The 22,169-nt window shown below is 42.4% G+C and overlaps 1 protein-coding gene across 3 annotated transcripts in view; it reads left to right on the forward strand.

Annotated features, from left to right (window-relative positions):
- The window catches only part of LOC147893218 (Zincin-like metalloproteases family protein), a 262,264-nt gene that overhangs the window by 366 nt on the left and 239,729 nt on the right, over positions 1 to 22,169 (forward strand). The gene's annotated exons all lie outside the window — the stretch shown is intronic.

The following is a 22,169-nucleotide window of genomic DNA, read 5'->3' on the forward strand; positions in this document are numbered from 1 at the left end:
CAACCGCGGTACATTTTTGCCAACACGTCAATGTGCCTCGTAACCGAGCCAATTTTGACCAGCATTAGAACATATGGCTATTCACCGAATCGGATAAAGGGAATTTATTTATTTCATCGTGGCGTTTCCTGCCGGCTATGTGCCTGCTGGTTCTGATCCCCATTTGAAACAGTTTGTATTTCCTTGCAAATTTGCCCTTGTACCAGAGATGCCAAACAGCTTCAGAGTAAACACGTAACACTTCGCTCTGAATTTTTTGGCAGTTTGGTATGCCATATACTCGCCTGGAAGGTTCTGCTGGCCGCCATATACTGGCCTGGAAGGTTCAGCTTACATGATGAATTCGCTTGTCACACTTTTGTGTAGTTGCTTGCCAGTATCTGGTGAAGGCTTTGTTGATGCTACATAATGATGTCCCACGGGGGCATCCTGGCTACACAATGATGTCACACGGGGGCATCCTGGCTTCCATAGGATTGTTCCAACTCATGATCACTGATAGGCTGTGATGAACTCGATGCAGGTGGATTGGAGCTTTGTGTCCAAGGTCTGTATTAGGTTTGATTGGCCTCCATGCTTTGAAGATTGCATCCACATTGCCATCCTTGACTTTACTCCATGTAGAAGGCATCTTGCTCAATAGCACAAGCTCTATCACATGAAAAAAGTAAAAAAATCTCATTGGGGTTTTCACTGCCAGCACTAGGCCATCCATGGGAGCTGTCTACTGGCTCACCCTGCTAGAAAAGGTGAACTCTAACACAGGGGCTATCCAGCAGCAGAAGACTGATTGATAGCCCGGAATTACACGCGGAAGTGTTTCACTGCTTCATCAATTGTGTGTACTTCACAATATTCATGTGTATGTACAGAATAGCAAATAGACTGTGCTCAGAGACAAATATAGAAGCACCACTTTATATTTCCGTCCATCCACAAACTGGACAAGATACAATACCAAAATGTTCTCCTACTAAATGCCTAGCACCTCTAGATCTCCGAGCCGGCGTGCTCCAATGAGCGTATGTCCAAATGATCTCAGCACCTTGCTGCCCTGGAAGACAATCTAGGCTCCAGCCTCTCCTGAGCTAAGTCTGCAGCTTGTCTGACCCTTTCACCTCCTGGATGTATGCCCAAGAAGAAGTCTCCTGCTGCTCCTTTCTGCTCACTTGGTGGCTGCTCTGTTGGATGCAAAATGAGGCCTTGGGGCCTCCCTTTTATAGGGCTGGGCTGCCCCCAAAAAACCCGACCCCCTCTTTGTATTGACCCCTCTGGCCGACTTGTTCTCTGCCCCCCCACCGACCTGTCACTTGGGGGGCACTCAAAACCAGGCCCCTTGAGGGCCATCTGCTGGGCCGACCTGCCATGTAGCATTGCCTCACTGGCCAGGCCCTTTTGAGCCCTATTTCAGGGCCTATTGCAGGCCTAAGTCCTGCCCAATGCCTGCGCCTTTTTGCCTCCATGAATCTGCCTCTGATCAGACTTGACAAGGCATCAACCAGCCTGCCATACCTCCGTACATCTGCCTGACTCTCCCTTGTGATCTAGACGTAAATTAAAACTGAGGTGTGTTGGCAAGCTTTAGCTTTTTTTTGAACCTTTTATATGAGTCTACGGACCACAATCATTTAAATGTATATGTTTATAGTTACTTTTTGTCATGGACCACATAATCATTAATGTGGAACACAATCTGAACCCTGACATTTTATTTTATTTTTTTTAGAACAAAAAAGAACTAGGAAAATCATGGCATGAGACATGATGCAGGGTTTCATGTATAGGTCACGAATGAAGCTCACACGTTTCATTCAAGTTTGGAGCCAAGGTTACTCTCTTTCGATTCTGGGTATATTTTGCGATTGAAACTCAAAAGTCCTCATTGGTATTAATGCTTGGAGGGTTGCTAATTTTCATGTAAACATTGGAAAATGGTGTCGTATAGCTGATGATGAGTTAGTTGAGGGAAGACTTCATTAACTCTACACATTGTGATGATGAACACCAAATAAAATAAACCCAGGGAAGTCATCCAACATCATGCAAAAATAATGACAACATGAAGAGATGTATACACACACACACACACACACACACACACACACACACAATGCATTGAAAATCCATGCAAAACATTGTGCTTGAGGCAGGAACCTCAAGCATAAATCAAAACATTGTGTGTGCAATCAACAGGGAATTTTGTGTGAGTTGCATATAGTCAATGAGACCAATTTGACACTAAGATATGTTGGACACAATGGTCACACTGAGCTATCATTGCAGACTTGTTGAGCTCGTTGATGTGTGTATAGAGATTGTTAGGATTCAAATATCTATAGAATTTGAATGGCGGGACGATTAGGCGCACATGAGCCATGGACAAACCTTGCAAAAGGGTTTACAAGCACATGATTTTACGATCCAAGAGTTAAATGACCAGTTCCAACCTGCCATTGGTGAATCTATAGATGTTATAATTGTATTGCCAAGGAAACACTCAAGATTTACTTTATTAGCAATTTAGGGGCCAAGGGGAAGGAGGATAGAATGCTTGATCTTCTACGACAGAACGACTAATTATTGTACCTTTAAATGAGTAGGCCGAACTCCAAGCTGGCCATGATGCCCTCCCAAATAGAATTGCTCTCTTTTTTCCTCTTGCTAAGGCAGAACATCAAAAAGGGATGGCTATCATACTAGCAATAGTAAATACCTACAAGTGTGAGATCATGGAAGTTGATGGAGAAGCGGAGGAGGTTGTTGTTGAGGAAGGTTTAGATACAAGAAGGGTAGGAGGGGAAGCCTTGATGGAGTGGTCCAGAAAGGGGAAGAGGTGGGAAAGGGTGAGTGGGGAAAAGGATATCATAAAATGCCACTCTTGTTATAAAAATCAGGTACAATAAGTGAAAACAACTCCTCGATCATGAACACGCCATCGTTCTCTAGCAACCCTAGTATGAATATTAGGTTCATCCAACTATCCCCCTTAGAAGTCAAGGATAGGCTGGCTCTATTGAAGCACCATGCTTATGAGGTCTATTTCAACCCGTCATCACTCTAGTAGCACACCTGAGCAATGAGATCCCTATGGCTGATCCACATGGATGCCCATCACCCAGTATCGACCCAAAATCTTGAACCACAAGCTCTAAATGAGCTTCCACTATCATACTCTCCTGATTTGTTGATGTTCCATAAAGGTTTCAATGGATTCATCTTCTTCTACTCCCATCATAGTGCAATTGAGCATAGAAGAAGCCTCTGAAACACCTTTTCTTGCCACCAAATCATGCTCCATGAAGCAGTCATCAGTATCCTTGACAGAAGTCACGTAGCATGCATTGATGGCCTTTGCAACAAGACTTTCCCCTCTATCTGCTTGGAAGGCTTTCACCCTCCATTTTTTCAATACCGGAGAAAAACAAGGCAAACATTGTGCTCAATGCAAGCTATTAAAGTCTGAATGAATACACAAAGAATCTACATACCATTGATCCACTAATCTAGTTGATTGCTTTGAAAACAAGCAAGGTACCTCCTAGAGGCACCCACACCACCAATGTAACTCTATATTGCAACCTTGAGTGTCCGTGTACTTCTCTGACCTTGATCCTAGAAGTCCCACCAAAGACTTGTCCTTCATGCACGTGATGTATCAGCCTTGGTCTCAATGCAATAGTTTGAGCAACCAATGCTATCCTCTAGTTTCAAAAAGGTTCTTGGTACCTCTGGCTCACCAAACCATGTCTCAATGTCAGACATTAAGACAATTTCACTTAGATATGCATACTTGATCTCAACACACACTTTTTTTTTTTTTTGGTGAAACTAAGAACATTATATTATGAAACATCCATTTTACAACAGGGCAGTGCTCGAGAAAAAAGCCAATGCCCTATCCATCAAAAACAGTAAAAGAAAAGCTGAATGCAAGAAACATCCAAATCTTCCTCATGCAAAGCATCATATAAGGACTGCCGCAATGAGGCTCGGAAGAACTCATATGGGTGCTGAAGGGGTGAATTCAGAAATGCATGATTTCACTGTAGCCAGAGGATCCATAAGGCCCAGTATCTGGTCCAATGAAAGAAAAGAGAATACTATGACAAAGAAGTTGATAATCTGCCAAACATCCAGAAAAACCTCGAGAAGCTGTGTGCAGGAAATCTGAGAGATAAAAAATAGGAGATCTTGTCCAGGTCTCTGGAATATGAACAAAACCACAATAAGTGCTGAATACTCTCAGGAGTATGATGACATCTTGGACAAAGAGGAGAGGCAATCCTTCTTTGAGCCAATTTCACTCCCACTGGAAATTATCAACAATACATCTCCAGAGAAAGAGTCCTTGCTTTAATGGCATTTTCAACTTCCATATCAATTTCAATTTTCCTTTCCACCAAGTTAAAGACTTATTCAGATGCCAAAGAGAATTTGCATGATGAGCAATCCATGGAGGAGGTAATAGCAATCGATAAGCCTGTATGGAAGTCAATAGATGCAAAGGCTGAGAGGATAATCCTGGACTTGAAGACTGAAGATGCCAATCTTGAAGCATGTCTCTTACTTTCAATGTTGGAATCGGAATCAAAGGGAGTAAGAGATCTGCAATAGCTTTCCATATGGGTCTATAATGCATCCCAAGATTGTAGTGTTGGCATGCTGCCGGAAAAGAGAGAATATGCCCCTGAGTATCTACCACATCATTAATGAACCGGATGCCCAACTTCATGAGATTGTAAGCTCTGATTGGTTCTTGTACAGCAAGAGTGGAGTAAAAAACAGCACTCCAGTGAAGGCTTTCCATTCGAAGCGATGAAGCTATAGAAGCAGGATGGGGAGACCATTTGATACGAGAGAGCACCTGCTTCCAATCCTGAATCAAGGCAGTAGAAAATGGACAACCAGGTATTTTACCTTGAAACTTGCCAAGTACTACTTCCGATGGATCAACTAGCCAATGCATATAAGCATTTGTGCGCATCTGGCCACACAAAAATGCCAACATAATAGACCATGGCTGCTCTTGCTGAAAAAAAGCCTTGAGCATAGTGATCTTTCTTGCCAACACATGAAATTTGATGTTTAGAATATTCAAACCACCATGCATTCTTGGTGAGCAAAGCAGGTCCATTTTGAGCAACCTTAAAGCTTTTTTATGAAGCTTAGTTTTCCAAAAAATCTCCATGGCTTGAGACATAAAAGAAGAGAGATCTCGAGATGACCAATGTAATAAAGGAAGGTAAAACTGGACATAAGCTATAACAATGGACTGGACAATTCGAAGCTGAACATGCAAAGGCCAAGTGGAGATCTTCCAATATTCTAATTTGTCCTGAATTTTGTTAAATACCCAAGACATTTGTTGCTTATTTCTGATTTTCCAGCCAATTGGATAACCCAAATGTCTTACTATGTTTTCTGGATGAATAATCTGGCCGGGCCAAAGGATAGCATGCCAATCGCAATGCTTGAGAGGCAAGAGTTTAGATTTCTGAAAATTAATTTTTAGACCAGCTGCCAACCCAAAATTAGAAAGGGTATCCATTAATAAGCGAAGCTCCAGAGGACTATTCTTTGGCATGAAGAAAGAATCATCTGCATAAGCCTGTGCAATGAAAGGCCATGAGCCAGGAATATGAAGCCCCACTAGCTGTCCAGTATCAACCAGATGATCCATACAAAGAAGCAAAGGATGTGAAGCAATAGCATAGAGTAAAGCACTGAGAGGGCATCCCTGTCGAACTGATCGTCCCAGAGTCCAAGACTCAGACAAATGATTCCCTATAAAGCATTGAGCAGTGGAATCTGAGTAAAGCCAATATATGACATTAACTAGCTTTGGCTCAAAACCAAGTTTAGACATGATTTGAGAGACATAATCCCACTGTACGGTATCAAATGCCTTTGCCACATCCACCTACATGACCAAAACATCTTGAGCTGAATATTTAGCATATTCCATTGCGATGAGAGTATTGGAGATATTATCATGTATATTCCTTCTTGGAACAAAACCATATTGCCTGGGATGAAGTCCATCATGAAGAATATCCTTTATGCAGTGAACCAACATTTTAGCAATGAGTTTATATATAACAGGCATCAAAGTGATGGGCCTCCAGTCATCCATAGTCTCACATAGGAGTTTTTTGGGCACAAGCTTGACCAGACCATGCTTCCAAGCTGAAGGAAGATGTTGATGCTGCCAGGCTACATTAATGAGCTTCAAGATTGGACCCTTCAATTCAGCCCAGAAGGCTACAAAAAATTCAACCGTCAAACCATCCCAGCCAGGGGATTTATGTTTACCCAAATGTTTGAGAGCTTCATCCAATTCAATATCTGAAAAATACATATCCAGCAATGAAGCTTTTGGCAAAGAAACAATAGGAGAAACAAGATCAATAAATTTGCTCCGAGCCAATTCAACTTGAGGAGTAGAAGAAGATGGCTGAGAAAAAAGAAGCTGAAAATGATCCAGACATTGTTTTTCTAGCTGAGATAAAGTCTGGGTCTAAATACCATTGGATTTTCTGACTCTCATGATAGATTGACTTTGTCTATATGCATGTAAATTCCGAAAGAAAGATTTTGAGGAACAACCCTTATCTAGCATAGGCTTAACTCTAGCCCTTGTCTGCCATTTGGAAAGCTTGTGTTTATCATTGGCATCAATTATGGAAGAAGCACAAGACAATGAACTGTTCAGAAGCAGAAAGGGACCTTTGATGGCTAATCTGTACCAAGGACTACTTGTATGATTTTGCCCACTGGATATGATGCCTGGTTTCTGCTATGTACCATCTTCCATATTCCTTGATGACATTTTGAATACGATGTACAAAAGAGTTCCAAGCAAAGTCAAGATCCTCCTGAGCATGAGATAACAATGGCCTGTAAGCCAATCGAATCATTTGCTGGAATTTTTCTTGAGAAAGATATAATTGATTGACCTGTTAAGTGTCTGACTGAAGAGAGCTGCATGTCATCCAGAGGCATGCCAAATGAAAAGTTCAGCCAAAGTGGAGTGTGATCAGATAGTTGTTGAGAATAGTTAGTCCACATTTGACATGTATAATCATCATATTGCTGAGCATGAATAAGATACCATCTATCAAGCCTGGCTCAATATTATGTAAAAGCATTATGATGATATGTAAATCCCAAAACTGAAGGGTGAGTTGCTGTCCATAAATTTGCGGTACGAAGTAATGAAATCATATGTTTCCATTCCTGAATTTCAGAGGGCAACATATGGGATTTATGTGTGGTATTGTCCTGCAAGTGAGGAGAATTATTGAAATCACCACAAAGTATAGCATTTGTGGACCAAGGATATTGCTTTATGGAGTCCCACATTCGAGCTCTAGAAGCTGAAGTTTGAGAGGCATACAAGGAACCAATTTCAAAAATCTCTCCATCGATCATACATTGGATAATCATTTATCGGCCACATAGATCATCATATGCTACCCAGGGCTGCAAATCATGTTTGGCTAGAATGCACAACTCAGAGAATTGATCAGAGCCTGCATAAAATATATCATATCCTGAGAAGAACCCATGCTGGCCAGCAAAAGAATGTTGATTATGCTCTTGCAGACACACAACATCTGGATGAGTTTTATTTATATAGTGCCAAAGGAGCCTCCATTTATTCGGGTTGCAGAGGCCCTGTATATTGTAAGAAAAACATTTAAGAGAAGCACGCATGAAAATATGTACAAGACATGAGTAGTCCTCAAAAAGAAAGGGAGGCATCAGGCCTCTGCCATTACCTCAGGGTCTTGCTGACCGTTTGAATCCAATTCCCTGACTAGATCATCTTCTTCACAAAGCAGAATACCCTTCTTGACTGCATTAACCCATGCCTTTGAGATGGGGCTGTCCGAAGAGGTAGATGGTTGACCAGGAGAAGGAGTAGAAGCATCCCAATCACGAGATTGGAGAGGTCTTTGTTTGAGAGGCACTGTCTTCTTTGTGTTTTGTTTTTTTGGAGGAATCTGATGATACTCCCAGGGAGGTTGCCTATGGCCCTCTCTGTACGGATGTATAAGCAGGTCTCTTTTGTCCCATAGATCTTTTTAGGTCTCCGGTGGACATTAATAAACTTTCTTTCTTTCTTTCTTTGCAGTGTGCCAACCCTCGTGAGAAGATGAATTATTTTCCACTAGCTTGCTCTTTCCTTTATCCTTGTTTTGAGCTGAAATGACTTGGCTCCCTGTATGAACTGAAGGCTTTGCTCCTTTGGCTTCTGTCTTTTCCACATAAGTCTTCTGACCTCCTTTATTAGATGGCTGAGGAATGGTAGCTGGAGGAGGCGGATGAAGGATAGAGGGACACTCAGAAGCTAGGTGCCCAAACTTGTGACAAGAGAAACAAGCTCCAGCAAAAATTCCCCATTTCAAAGTGAAATATTTCTTTCCCAAATTAACACCCTCAATCTCAACTGCAATAGAAGGAGGGGTTGGTCTATCAGTATCCCATGAGATGCAAAAGCAATTTTTATTACCTGTGGGACGAGGGGGACAGATCACTTGTCCCAATGTCATCGTTAAGCCAGGAAGCTCCATTCTCATGTTATCTGGGAAATCAACCACTTCAACCCATACAGGGCAATGTTTCCAGCATCTTTTGTTTTGTCAAGGCATCGAAGAGATGAACTTCATAAAATCCTCGGGAGGCAAAATAAACTCGTTCCACATAGCATCCACCTAGGAGGGAATTCACCCATTGTCCCACATCATTAGCCGAGGGTATTTTCCCTGGGAAAAAGATGATGACTACAATCTGAGAGAGCTTCTTCAGAGGATGCACAAGAGAAGGCAACTTCATTTTGTAAGTGAGTTCCGGAGTAGGTAGCATCCATTCTCTTTTACTTTGTTGAAATTCCCATTCAACATGTCAAACAAATAGGAAGCATCTTCAGATGAAGGAGCTATGGTGGGCAGAGTCTCCCTTGACTGTCTTTTGGGTTTGGGAGAGAGCGCTCTCTTTACATAATACTTATTTGTTTCTGCCATTGAAGCTAGTCGATTCCGTAGAACGATTCAAATCTGAAACTGCAGTTAGGTAACAAGCTATAGCAGCTGGGCACGGGGTTTGGACAGAAGGGCACGAGACCTGGACAAGAGGGCACGGGAACTTGTTGCGACAAAAAAGCTTGAAGGAATACTGCCTTACACACAACTTACTAATCTAACGCATTGATAGAGTGGGCAAAATCTGAGAGGAAACCAATAATGAGGCGCTAAAGGTGGCTGTAGAGAGCACACAGGATGGCGAAACAGTGATAAAATCTCCCGCGAGCAGAGGTAAAGGCTCCGAACAGCAGGCTGCACACAGTCCAAAGGAAACGTGGAGCAGGTCGTCTCGCTCACACACACACAAGCGGGAGCTGCAGGAAACACACACACACAAACGGGGAGCTGCAGGAGGCTGAAACGAAGTGGAAAAGAGACCCGATGGAGCTCTAGAAAGGTGGCTGGTAGCAGCGAGCAAGCTCAGGAGGATGAACGGACCGTAGGCAGCAGTAGGGGCAGGTCGGGATCACCAACAGAGCCGGCTGAGGGCTGGAATCGTCGCCATGGCTGGAGCTCTCTCACACACACTTTTTTTTTTAGTAATATCCAGTGCTGTATTTATATGCTCATAAATTTACAAGATGGGAAGTCTCCAAAATGGAGAGTATCCCAAAGATCAGAAACATAAAAAGAAAAGCTCTATGCAAAAAGCATCTATATCACCCTCATGGCAGGCATCATATAAGGATTGCCGCAATGAGGCTCGGAAAGATTCATATGACTTGTGAATCTGCCGACCCAAGTATGCCAAATTATGCTCACTCCAGATTGTCCAAAGAGCCCAATATCTGACCCAAGAGAGAAATAGTGAGTATTGAGACAAAGACCTCATAAATCTGCCAAATAACCAAAAATGTTTCCCAAATCTGTGACTCAGGAAACGGAGCCAAAGATGATCTGAAATTCTCCTGAGGAGGTTCCTAGAACACTGGCAATGCCAAAGCAAATGAGGGACAGTCTCTGAAGGAGCCTGACATCGTAAACATGTGGATGGTGCAATGTGACGTTTGGCAAGTGTGACTCCCACTGACAATGTGCCTGTCATGCATCTCCAAAGAAAAAGTCTTTGTTTCAAAGGCATTTTACACTTCCATAATATCCGGAGATTCTTCCGCCACCATGAGAGAGGCTTCCTGGTATGCCACAGAGTATTAGCATATTGCTGAATCCATGGAGCAGACTGAAGAAGCCTGTAGGCTTTGATGGAGGTCAAGGCAGGCAGAGGAACAGGATGAGAGCATGTAGCAGAGGGTTGCAATTGCCAATCCATAAGCCTATATGTGTTAGCCACAGGGGGAACAGGTAGAAAAGGATGTAACAAATCAGCAATTGTCTTCCATATCGACCTATGGTGCATTCCCAATGCATAGGAAGCAGTGGCCTGAGGAAAAGATAAAACATAGCCCTGATTATCTACCACATCATGTATGTATCTAATTCCCAATTTCATGAGATTGTATGCCCGAACAAGTTCCTGTAAAGCAAGTGGAATGTCAAAGATGGCACTCCAATGAATACTTTCTTGCCTCATTGAGTTAGCCCCCGAGCAATTATCAGGAGCCCATTTGACCTTAGAAAGGACTTATTTCCAGTCAAGTATGAGAGCAGTAGAGAAAGGACAGCCAGGTATCTTCCCTACAAATCTCCCAATGACAACCTCCCAATGATCAGTAGTCTAATGACCATAAGTAGAAGTCCTCATGTTGACACACATGGATGCTATCATACAAGTCCATGGCTGTTGTTGGCGGAAAAAAGTATGGAGCATAGTCGCCTTCCTTGCAAGTACATGATATCTTATGTTGAGGATATTAAGTCCATGCATCCTAGGAGAGCACACCATTTCCATCTTCATCAGTCTCAATGCTTTCACAGCAGTTTTTGTCCTCCATAATAGCTCCATAGCTTGAGACATAAAGGCTGAAATATCTCTGGAGGACCAATGCAGCAAAGGCAAAAAGAACTGGACATAGGACATTACAATGGATTGTACTATTCTGAGTCTAACATGAAGTGGCCAAGTAGAAATTTTCCAGTATTCCAGTTTATGTTGAAGTCTTTGGAAGATCCATTTTAACTGCTGCTTCTTGGTGATATGCCATCCTATAGGATATCCCAAATGCTTGACTACATCTTTGGAATGCACCACCTGACCTGGCCAGAGAATAGAATGCCAATCACATTGTTTCAGGGGAAGCAATTTAGATTTGTCAAAATTGACTTGCAATCCTGCTGCCAATCCATACAATGATAGAGTGGTCATAAGCATGTGAACTTCCCGGGGAGAATTCTGTGGCATAAAGAAGGAATCATCAGCATATGCTTGTGCCAAAAAAGATGCAGCCCCAGGGATTTTAAGACGAGTCATCTATCCTGTGTTTGTAAGATGATCAAGATACATTAAAAGGGGATGGGTCGCAATGGCATAGAAGAGAGCACTAAGAGGGCAGCCCTGTCTAACACACACACACACCTACACACACAAACACACCTTTTTTTTTTTTTTTTGTGAGAAGAAATCTTTTATTGCTGTATAATAATTACGTTCATAGTTACTTTGAAAATGGAGTAACTATTACTCAACTAAAGATCTCAGTATAAGCTATATACACATCCTAATCAATCAAACGAGTCTGAACACAATCATAGAATGATTGCTGCAGAGATCGTTTGAAAAAAATAAAGGATGAAAAAAGGGGATCAACAAAGACTCTATGATTTCTGTGCATCCATAAAGTCCATAGTGCCCAGTAGCATACCCATATAAAAAATAAATCAAAACCCTGTCTCGCTGGATGAAAACCAAACAACCAGAAAAGCCTGCCAAAAGTAACAGCAGGAAATCTTGCTCGAAGCCTCTGATGGATGAGAGCGATGAAGGCACAAGTATGTGGACAAAACCAAAAGATGTGAAGCATAGATTCAGTAGGGTGTAAGCATCTGTGACAAACAGCCGGAGCAATATGTCTGTGTGCAAGTAGCTGGTCAGATGGAAAAATGCCAAGCAAGACTCGCCAAAGGAAAAGCTGTTGTCGAAGAGGGACTTTGTAATGCCAAAGGAGACGCAGCCTTTTTCTCCACCACTTTAGTGGGCGATCCATATGCCAAACAGTATTTGCTCTGTGAGAAATCCAAGGCGGACGTAATAGCACTTTATACAGTGATGGCACTGTGATATGTGAGAACTTCAAGGGACGGGCTGAAGAGGAGGAAGAGCGTAAAATCCAATCCTCAAGCCTATTCTGAAGTTCCAAGCGAGGTACCGGCAAAACGGTTGAAGAATTGCTGAAATCCTATGCCATAAAGGACGATAATGAGCTCCCAAACCGTATTTGTTGACAGCCATAGAAAAAGATAAAAGTGTGCCATCATCCTGAAGTACATCCGCCACAGATGTAATGCCTTTGAAGGAGAGAAAGTAAGAACGTCTTGGTTCTTGAATGGCCAAAGAAGGATGGAATACTTTAGACCAATAAATATTCTCAGCCCTCAAAGAGTTTCCCGACAAAGAGTCTCGGCCATGCCATTCCAAGTGGGATAAGATATGTTTCCAGTCAAGAAGCAGGCGAGAAACAAAAGGGCAGCCTCTGATCTTGCCTTGGATAGAGCCAAATATGAAATCCCACTGAGTAGGCTGCCAATGCCCAAAGGCAGAAGTATGAATATGTAATAAGAGAGAGCGGATCATGAAAGCCCACGGCTGATCTCCTTGCATAAACTGCAACATCATTTTTCCTCTGTGAGCAAGTAAATGCATGTGAATATTGAGAATGTTTAGACCCCCGTGCATCTTTGGAGAACAGAGACGATGCATAGAGAGTAATTTGAGACTTTTTTTGCCATTTTTTGCACACCAGAAAATTTCCATGATAGCTGACATAAAGGAATTCAGCTCTGCCTTAGTGAACATCATGAGAGGCAGATAAAATTGTATGTATGCTATCAAAATGGATTGTGCGATTCGCAAATGAACATGTAGTGGCCAAGTTGCAAGCTTCCAATATTCAAGTTTTGCCCTCAACTTTGTCAACACCCAATCAGTTTGTTGGGAACGGGTGAGTTCCCAACCTAGAGGATAGCCGAGATGTCGAATAAATTGAGAAGCGGGGACAATTTCCCTAGGCCACAGAAGACTGTGCCATTCCTATTCATGCAACGGCAACAATTTTGATTTTTGAAAATTTACCCGAAGACCAGCAGCCAATCCATATGTAGAAAGAGCCTGCTAATCATGGACATATCACTCCGAGTATTTTTTGGGGTAAAGAATGAATCATCAGCATATGCTTGAGCGATCATGCTGTGACTGCAAGCAATCTCCAAACCATGCAACTGGTCAGTGTCCAAAAGGTGGTCCAGATATTGAAGCATTGGATGAGTGGCTATGGCAAAAAGTAAAGCACTTAGGCGACATCCTTGCCTAACAGAACAGCCAAGAGTCCAGGATGTAGAAATATCCCTTGAAAGTATGCAGGCAGCTTTACTATCTTGATATAGCCGAGTGATAACTTGCTGCATTTTTGTGCCAAATCCCAATGTCTGCATAGTCGATGAAATAAAATCCCACTTAACAGTATCAAAGGCTTTGGCAATATCAACTTGCAATAATAAAACATCTTGCTGCGTGTATTTGGCATATTCAATTCCAACATAGGCATTAGCAATGTTATCTGTGATATGCTTACGCGGAACAAAGCCATATTGGGCAGGATGCAACCCATCATGTAAAAACCCCTTTAGCCGATCGACAATCATTTTTGTAGTGACTTTGTAAATGATTGGCATAAGGGTGATAGGTCTCTAGTTTGCCAAAGATTCACAGATTTGTTTTTTTGGAAGGAGTTTAACAATACCTCTCTTCCATGTGTCTGGCATTTTCTGATTTTGCCATGCAGCATTCACCATATGCAGCAATGTATGCTTCAAAAGAGGCCAATATTCTAGAAAAAACTCAACTGTAAGACCATCCCATCCTGGAGATTTCCATCTGCCGCAAGATTTGATTGCATCTGACAGTTCCCTCTCAGTAAAAGATTCCTCCAATTCCAAAGCTTGAGTAGTGGAAATAATAGGAGAAACATGCTGCAACAGTAAATTTCATGCAACCAAAGCTTGCTGTGAGGGAGGAACTGCAGAACCAAATTGTTGAGAGAAATGATGCACACAAACAGAAGCAAGCTGTGACCGCGAGGTGGTCCATGATCCATCAGGCATAAGCACCCTGCAAATTTCTGTTTTTAATCTCCTCTAATGCAAGCTTTTGAAAAATTCTTTGGAAGAGCAGCCTTTATCTGTAAAGGCTCTTTGTCTGGCTCTAGTCTCCCATTTAGCCAGTTTTCTGTGATCATTGAGTTGAAGACAATGTCTGGCCTGGCATAGTGTTATTTGCTCATGCAGGGACAACGAACGAAGATGGCTGAGTTCAGTGAGATCCTGACAAGTAAGTTTGGCCTGAGCAATAGTTTCCCTCAGAGTCTTCATGTAAGACTTGCCATAACCTCTTATCACAACTTGCATTTTGGAAACAAAAGAATCCCAGGCATCATCAATATGAATATGGCTGCGAGAAGACAGAGAATGAGATGCTTCAGTAACCATGGCCTTGAAAGCAGCATGTTGCAAGTAGCTATTATTCACGATCAGATGTCGCCTTTGTGGCAATCTATCATCTGGCATATCATGAAAGGATAACCGCAACCATAGAGGTGCATGATCGGAATGCACAAAGGCATAGTCAATCCACATTTTGCATGTAAAATCCCCATTTTGTTACGGAGCTACACTATACCATCGATCCAGACGTGCCTGATAAGAAGAAATAGCATTATGTTGGAATGTGTATCCAGGTGACAAAGGCTGCAATTCCTTCCAAAGGTCCACCAAATCCAGATGCATCAGTAATTTAGACCATGCATGCCTTTTAGGGGTTAACATATGAGTATGTCTGGAGGTATTGTCACCCTGTTGAGGAGCATTATTGAAATCCCCACATATAAAGGCATGATATCTCCATGGATATTGTTGCATGGCATCCCAAATTTCAGTTCTTTCTCTAGAGGATCGAGGTGCATAAACAGAGGCAAATTCAAACACCTCTCCTCGAATAATGCATTGAAGAACAAGCCATTTGCCTTTGTTGTCATTTAAAGCAATAACTGGTTGAAGCTCATGTTTGATAAAAATGACCACCCGTGAGAAAGAGTGCTCTCCAGCATAGAAAATGTCATAGCCATAGTAGTGTCCTGTCTTTCCTGCATAGACATGTTGGTTATGTTCTTGTAATGCCTCTATGCCAGGCTGAAATCTATTGATGTACAGCCACACTGTTTTCCATTTCCTACTGTCACACATCCCCTGGACATTGAGTGTAAAACATTTGATATGAGCAGTCATATTTACAGATATTTATAGCAATATAACAACTATGTACAACAGTAAATTTCATGATGTCAACCCTGCATTTCTATCTCAGGGTCAATGCTTCTCCCCTGAGAAGAAATATCCACCTGAGGAGTAGACAGCAAAGCAGCAACCTCTTCTTCAGGGAAGAGTGTTCTGCTAGCTGTCACTGCAGCCCATGTGATCCCAATTCTTGTATTGACCTCTGGGGTGTTTCCACTAGAAGACGCACCATTCCAAGTACGAGGGGGTGGAAGTCTTCTAGCAGAAATAACTTTTCTTGGACTTTGCCATCCATCGGTTGGAGGTTTCTGTCCTTTTGTCGAGGGTTGAATAGCAGGAGGTGAATGTGAAGAAACATTCCCATTTGAAACCACTGGAGCTTTGCCTTTATCCTGAATTCCAGAAAACTGTCTACTACCTTTGTTTTCATTTGCAATAGAAGTAGGAGCATCTTTAGTAGGCATTTGAACCGGTAAAGCAGCAGGAGGCATTTTATGCTGATTCATTGGACACTGTGAAGCCATGTGTCCAAATTTTTTGCAATCAAAACAAGCCCCTGCAAATAGTCCCCATTTCAGTTTGTAAAAAGCACTTCCCATGTCCACATTATTCACCGTGACTAAATAAGAGTCTGGCGTGGGATTATCAGTATCCCAAAGAATGCAAAATCGATTTGAATTGCCATTAGGCCGTGGTGGGCAGACCACTTTGCCTAAAGAAGCTGCAATTTTAGGCAAGAGTGAGGCCATGCATTGTGGGAAGTCTACAACTTCAACCCAGACCGGGCATCTGTGTCGGATTAAAGCCTGATAATCCCTTGTGGGAGACCATGGCAATACATAAAAAAGAGGCGAATGTTCCAAAAGCATTTGTTTGTGTATCTCATCCACCATAATAACCTCAAAAAAACCCCTGGCTGCATAGTGCACTTTGCGAACAAACGAGCCAGCCAGTGTACGAGTCAACCAGTTGCCTATCTCTGCAGCAGGTGTCATCCGGCCTGGAAAAAATAAAATGACTGCATTTTTAGCATATTCTCTGACTGGATCCACGATTTCATCTACTTCCACCATGAGGCCAACTGATGGAACCGAGTCTTTCCACTCTTTCCTTGTGTCTGCAAATCCTTCATGCATGACATCATAGACCAGTTGGGCCTCAAGAGTATCATGTACCGGGTCATGCTGACCCTCAGCCTGCTTTTGCTTCTTGCAGTGAACCAAACGTTCCTTTTGAAATGTCTTTTCATAGGAATATTCAGCCATAGCTTTGTAAAAAGTGGAACTCAGAGAAGAGGTCCCTGTAAAGTGGTAGTGGAGGAAAAAAACCAGTCCCAAAAAAAGCCCACAGGAAGCCCACAGAGAAGAGCAAAAGAGTATATTTGTAAGGAGAAAGAAGGGAAAGAGGGATGTAGAGGTTGAGATAGGATAGAAAACAGTTTTGTAGAGGAAGAAGAGAGAAAAAACCAGTAAAAAACCCCAGATGAACTATATTTCAGAGGAAAATGGAAGATTTTGGTGATGGGAAAGGTGCAGCAGACCCACAGCAGACCCAGAGACTGAAGAGGAGAGAAATGGGAGCGAAGGCCTTCAAGATCAGTGCGTAGCTGTAGTCCGGAGGCAGAATCCTGCGCGGAAAACAAACCAGGAACCAGATATGATGTGGAAGCAGGAGACTGCAACAGGCGAAATGGTCCGTACAGGCCGTACAGCTGTACGGAGGTTTGACGGGCTGTACGGCGGCTTATGACTGCTTCAAAAGATCGAGTTCAGGGCATTGATGCAGTGCAATAGGGTGCTGATGCTCACGGGCTGGTTGCGGGATGCTTTAGAGCTGATCTGCAAAGCTTCTTCACTCTCTCTTCTCTCTCACACACCGAAAACTACACACACAAACACACACCACACACACACCTGCACACACACACTATCTCAACTCACACAAACACACACCACACACACACCTACGCACGCATTTCGGAGACTCTCCATTTCGGAGACCTCCCATCATGTAAATTTATGATCATATAAATATATGCACTAGATATTACCACAAAAAAAAAAGTGTGTGTGTGTCTTTCTGGCTCTTTGGTTTTCATCCACCCAGACCGGAGTTTCATCTTTTCTTTGTTTGGGTTCACTATTGGGCACTCTGGACTTTATGGATAGATAGGAAATGTAAAGTCTTTAGTGATCCTATATTTTCCTTGTTTGGATTTTTTAAGCGTTCTCTGCAACAATCCTTCTTTGATTGCTTGTAGACGCGTTGCAGAGATCATGATGTATATCTAGCATACACTGATATTTTCAGCTAATGTAAATTTGGCTGCCTTTGTTTTGAGGTCACTACTCTTGTAATATAATCAATCAAAAGTTTTCACTAATAAAAAAAAAGTGTGTGTGTGTGTGCCCTTTCCCATGGCAGCTCGTTGTTTTGCTTTGGGCATGCATTAGCGTCCCTATTGGCGTTGGCTCGCACAAATACTTCCAAGATTTTCAGCCCGCACCTCCGCTTTAGCTTCGAGATCGCCTATGCGATTGGGTGCTTGTTTTGGATTTCATTGCTTGGTGTCCTCTTCCTTTGACTTCTCTCACAGTGGCCAATAATACAGGGTTCTCTTGCCTCTCCGCTGGATTACAGCCTGGGCAAATCATGTGTGGTCTATGAGGTGCAAGGCGGTGGAGAGGTAGACGCGTCAACTCTGGAATTGCAAAATCCCTCTTCACCCACAGCTTTTTCTTTGGCAGATAGTTGTGGGTGTTTTTACTTCTGGCTCGAAGGCATATTGGGCCGGCTAGGTGTCATTGATGCTTAGCTTCTCAGGAATCGGTGGCACATATATTTTGGCATTGTTAGGATTTATGAGATTTTCTTCTATTTCTGGAAAGGATTTTGCAAGCTCGCTTTCCAGGGGCTGTCTTTGGTAGACTCTTTTGGCTATTCCGATTGCACCCAGAGCACCAAGGATATGATCTTTTCTTTTCCTGGGTCGCTATTGGGCTCTATGGACTCTTTGCAAGGATCACAACCATTGGATCTTTCATGATCCTTCTCTAAACAAGTTTCTTTTTTTAGAGCGTCCCACAAGTAGTCTTTTTATGATTGCCTGCATGCGGGCCAATCAGATTACTCTCAGTATCGGCATATATGCAAGTTTTTCTAAAGACGTAATTGTTCTCCTTCTTGGAGACAACTGAGACACACACACACACACACGTGCTTCTTGGAGACAACTGAGACACACACACACGTGTGGAAAAATGTTGCTGCAATTTCTGCAAGGTGATCAGCCTTGGGCTCTTATGATTAGATCTCTGGTCACACATATGAGTATTTCTGCCTTTGGTCACTAGCAAATCAATTACTGGGATTTCTTATTTGGTCGCATCGATGGCACTTTGCCTGGCTCCCCTTTGGTCTCCAGTTTGCTTCTTGATTGGAAGCACGTCCTCTCTCATTTCGAATGGCATGGTCGAAAGCCCTTGCTGGGTAATTCTTTGCGAGCTGAAAGCATTCACTGGTCGACAGTTTTTCAGTCTCCACTGGCTTTAGAGGAACCTCGCCGTTCCTACTTTGTTTCTTTTAAGGGCATCACTTCTGTTGCTGATGTTATTCATGATGATGGCTCTATCCTACCTTTTTCTCTGGCGGCTACACGGTATGGCTTGGGCTCTCATTATCGTGCTTGGTGGCAAAAAATTGCTTATATGCTTTCGCCTTTTGTTCCGATTCCTCCTTTGGAACTTTAGGACAGGTTGGAGGATTGGACTTTGACTTCCCCAGGGTCCTCTTCTCGCCCTTTGAGGCTATCTCAGATTATGGTGCCTGCATTGTATAAAATCCTTTTGCCTCAACCTTGGGTTTTTGAGAAAGGCAATTCTATTTGGCGAATGCATCGCCTAGCCAAGTGGTGGAGAAAGAGATTATTGCAGCTTTGGGCCTACAAAACTCCTCTTCGCCAATAGTTTTTCTTCTAGTGAGTGCTTCTGGGCATTTTTCCATTTGGACACATGTTGGCTCGTGGACACATTGCCACAGATGTTTGAGTTCTCAGGAGACTGTGCCTCATTTGTTCTGGTTTTGTCCATGTTCTCGTGAGTTCATTGATCTTATTCAGCAGCGCCTGTGAGCGAGATTCTCGACTATTCCTTTTGGGAAGTCTTTCTGGCTCTTTGGTTTTCATCCACCCAGATCAGAGTTTCATCTTTTCTTTGTTTGGGTTGGCTATTGGGCACTCTGGACTTTATGGATAGACAAGAACTATAAAGTCTTTAGTGATCCTATATTTTCCTTGTTTGGCTTTTTTAAGCGTTCTCTGCAACAATCCGTTTTTGATTGCTTGCAGACGCGTCACATAGATCATGATGTATATCTAGCATACACTGAGATTTTCAGCCGATGTAATTTTGGCTGTCTCGTTTTGAGGTCGCTACTCTGATGTGTATGTATGTATGTATAGTTATGCTGCGAGGGACTTGGATGCTACTAGCCTTGAAGTGTTTTCTCACTGTTTTTGAGTTCTTTCATTAGGCTCTCTTTTGGAGTCTAATGTCATGTACATTGATTTCATGTTAATTTTATAGTTACTGGTTTCACCAGAAAAAAAAAAGTATGTATGTATGTATGTATATATGTGTGTGTGTGTGTGTGTATGTACATATACATATATGAGTATGTATATGTATACATATAGATGTGTGTATACATACATACATACATACATATATATGTACACACACACACACACACACACAGAGGTATATGCTTCTGTCATATTAGCAGACATTCAAATTTCACCTTGTGAAGTTTTCGTCCATGTTGTGCTCTGCTGGTTTTGCGATAATTCTTTCTATCTTAAGTGGTGTGTTGCCCTATCAGCAAGATTTAGATGCTCGTTTGGGAGAGACTAAAATGAAATCGTTTAGTCTTCACAAGCAGTTGTAGCTTGAATGAAGAGGTTTTGGACTACCTTTTGATTAGCCTTCTCCTTTAGGGCTAGCCTCCGTCATGGCTGAGTCTACCCTTCACCTCTGGAGTGCCGACAGAAAATTAGTACGAAGACTTTGTATGAATGGATGCTTAAGTATGTGTGGGTGTGTGGATTTGTAGGTGTGAGAGCATATGTTTACACGATGGTCTACACCCATTGTTGGGCGCTGATAACGTCATAGTAGTTAGTCCTTGCTATGCATGATGGAGTTTATGGTTTTTAACATTATGAGTGACTATCATTAGATTGAAACTATACTATGTTGTGTTTTTTTAGATGATGAGTTTGGGCATGTTCCTGGATTCATCTAGGTATATATATATGTGTGTATATGCATATGTGTATGCATATGCATATGCATGTGTATGTGTATGTGTATGTGTATGTGTATGTGTATGTGTATGTGTATGTGTATGTCTATGTGTGTGTGTGTGTGTGTGCGTGTGCGTGTGTGTGTGTGTGATTGAAGTGGTTGATTTTCCAGATTACATGAGAACAGAGCTTCCAGGTTTAGCCATGACATTGGGACAAGTCATCTGTCCCCCTCGTGCCACAGGTAATAAAAATCGTTTTTGCATCTTATGGGATACTGATAGACCGACCCCCTCCTCTATTGCAGTTGAGATTGAGGGTGTTAATTTGGGAAGGAAATATTTCACTCTAAAATGGGGCATTTTTGCTGGAGCTTGTTTTTCTTGTCACAAGTTTGGGCATCTTGCTTCAGAGTGTCCCTCTATCCTTCATCCACCTCCTCCAGCAGCTATCCCTCTGCCTTCTAATAAAGGAGGTCAGAAGACATATGTGGAAAAGCTTGAGGCTAAAGGAGCAAAGCCTTCACTGCATACAGGGAGCCAGGCCAATTCAGCTCAAAATAAGGAAAAAGGAAAAAGCAAGTTAGGGGAAAATAACACATCTTCTCATGAGGGATGGCAGACTGCAAAGAAGACGGTGCCTCTCAAACAAAGACCACTCCAATCTCGTAATTGGGATGCCTCTGCTCCTTCTCCAGGACAATCTTCTACCTCTCCAAGCAACCCCATCTCAAAGGCATGGGTTAATGCAGTCAAGAAAGGTCTTCCCCTTTGTGAAGAAGATGATATTATCAGAGAATTGGATGCTGAGGGTTAGCAAGACCCTGTGGCAGTGGCAGAGGCTTGAGGCCTCCCGTTCTTTTGGAGGAATGATCATCTCTTGTATATATCTTCATGCGTGCTTCTCTTAAATGTTTTTGTTATAATATACAGGGCCTTTGCAACCAGAATAAATGGAGGCTTCTATGGCATTATATAAATACAACTCACCCAGATGTTGTGTGTTTACAAGAGCATAATCAGCATTTTTTTGCTGGCCAGCATGGGTTTTTTTCTGGATATGATATATTTTATTCAGGATCTGAACAATTTTCTGGGCTGTGCATTCTAGCCAGACATGAACTGCAACCTTGGATAGCATATAATGATCTTGGTGGGCGATGGATGATCATCCAATGTATGGTTAATGGAGAGATTTTTGAAATAGGATCTTTGTATGCCTCTCAGAATTCGGCTTCCAGAGCTCAAATGTGGAACTCCATCAAGCAATATCCTTGGTCTTCAAATGCTTTACTTTGTGGTGATTTCAACAACTCTCCTCATTGGAAGGACAATACCACACATAAATCTCATATGCTGCCCTCTGAAATTCAGCAATGG

This window comes from Dipteris shenzhenensis, chromosome 15, assembly GCF_047967505.1.
Source record: "Dipteris shenzhenensis isolate YYH24624 ecotype China chromosome 15, Dip_SZ_1.0, whole genome shotgun sequence".
Classification (NCBI taxonomy): Eukaryota; Viridiplantae; Streptophyta; class Polypodiopsida; order Gleicheniales; family Dipteridaceae; genus Dipteris; species Dipteris shenzhenensis.